Source organism: Lissotriton vulgaris, unplaced genomic scaffold, assembly GCF_964263255.1.
Source record: "Lissotriton vulgaris unplaced genomic scaffold, aLisVul1.2 SCAFFOLD_1351, whole genome shotgun sequence".
Lineage (NCBI taxonomy): Eukaryota > Metazoa > Chordata > Amphibia > Caudata > Salamandridae > Lissotriton > Lissotriton vulgaris.
Window position 1 is genome coordinate 251,354 of NW_028251453.1, and position 2,028 is coordinate 253,381.

General features: G+C 51.3%; 1 pseudogene; it reads right to left on the reverse strand.

The window, feature by feature from the left end:
* Positions 1-240: 240 nt before the first annotated feature.
* LOC147662883 (uncharacterized) lies at positions 241-868 on the reverse strand (annotated as a pseudogene).
* Between the last annotated feature and the right edge of the window lie 1,160 nt (positions 869-2,028).

A 2,028-nucleotide genomic window follows, 5' to 3' on the forward strand; every position in this document is an offset into this window, starting at 1 on the left:
CACAGTTTCTTTAGGACCAATGTAACTCCAAGGCAGGTCCTTCCTACAAGTTTTGTCCCTGTCCTTGGACACACAGGAACCAGGTACTACTGCAAACTCAGTAAATTGTTACCTAATGCCTTTTGGGCTTTGACTTTCAGGGGGTAGCAGAGTGTCAAAGTTTACTCTTCGACAATGGTGTGGAGCCAAACTTATATTTGTTCCTAAACAAAAGTACTCTCAATAAATACAGGGCCTGATTCACAAAAGGGTCTCCACCTGCAGTCTTGGTGGAATCTCCACATTCCTGGTGGAGCCCCTGCAGTCGTGGTGGAATCTTTACACTCATGGCGGAGCCTCTGCAGTTATGGTGGAATCTCCACACTCGTGGTAGAGCCTCTGCAGTCATGGTGGAATCTCCACACTCCTGGCAGAGCCCCTGCAGTCATGGTGGAATCTCCACACTCGTGGCGGAGCCCCAGCAGTCATGGGGGAATCTCCACACTCGTGGTGGAGCCTCTGCAGTCATGGTGGATTCTCCACACTCCTGGCAGAGCCCCTGCAGTCATGGTGGAATCTCCACACTCGTGGCGGAGCCCCAGCAGTCATGGGGGAATCTCCACACTCGTGGCGGAGCCTCTGCAGTCATGGTGGAATCTCCACACTCGTGGCGGAGCCCCAGCAGTCATGGTGGAATCTCCACACTCCTGACGGAGCCCCTGCAGTCATGGTGGAATCTCCACACTCGTGGCGGAGCCCCAGCAGTCATGGGGGAATCTCCACACTCGTGGCGGAGCCTCTGCAGTCATGGTGGAATCTCCACACTCGTGGCGGAGCCCCAGCAGTCATGGGGGAATCTCCACACTCCTGACGGAGCCCCAGCGGTCATGGGGGAATCTCCACACTCGTGGTGGAGCCTCTGCAGTCATGGTGGATTCTCCACACTCCTGGCAGAGCCCCTGCAGTCATGGTGGAATCTCCACACTCGTGGCGGAGCCCCAGCAGTCATGGGGGAATCTCCACACTCGTGGCGGAGCCTCTGCAGTCATGGTGGAATCTCCACACTCGTGGCGGAGCCCCAGCAGTCATGGTGGAATCTCCACACTCGTGGCGGAGCCCCAGCAGTCATGGGGGAATCTCCACACTCGTGGCGGAGCCCCTGCAGTCATGGGGGAATCTCCACACTTGTGGCAGAGCCTCTGCAGTCATGGTGGAATCTCCTCATACGTCGCAGAGCCCCTGCAGTCAAGATGGAATCTCCACGCTAGTGGCAGAGCCTCTGCAGTCATGGGGGACTCTCCACATACGTCGCAGAGCCCCTGCAGTCATGGTGGAATCTCCACGCTAGTGGCAGAGCCTCTGCAGAGTGTAATCTCCGCAACGAGAATTTTCATTGGGGAGATTCTGCCAGAGTGCATAGACTGCACCACGACTGCAGGGCCTCCGCCACGAATGCAGAGACCCTTTGTGAATCAGGCCCTAAGTGTCCACACTGTGCTATTGTTTTTACTAGTGAAAGCTATTTAAGACACTGATTATCATTAAGGAAAAATGTTAAGTACTATACTTAATAGCCTCACTGTGGAACACTTGCTATGAAATGCTACCACTTAATGTGTATCACTAGTACAGAATAGATTTCAGCAATCTGTTGCAGAGAAAAAACTGTTACATTTTGTGTAAACACACTTCAATTGTGTAGGAACACACTATTCTTAATGTCAGGAGACTCTTGGCATGGGTCTCCTGCAGTGGAAAACATAACATCTTTCACAGAATGATAAAATGGAAGCAGCTGTCACAAGGGCAGAGCAATTCTCCACACCTCCATACCCGCCCTCTTCTTCTGAGTCTCCAAGGACAGGAAGATGAACTCTAGAAGACAACACTATACAAGATGATCACATTTCTGTCCATATTTACACTTTGAGAAATAGATCATTGTGTCTGCAACTGAAGCCAGCAGTCATCTGTCCATAACATTTTATTTCTCATTGTTTTTTTTACAAATACCTTTTCGTTTTCTATTTGTTCCACGCCTCTTATTTC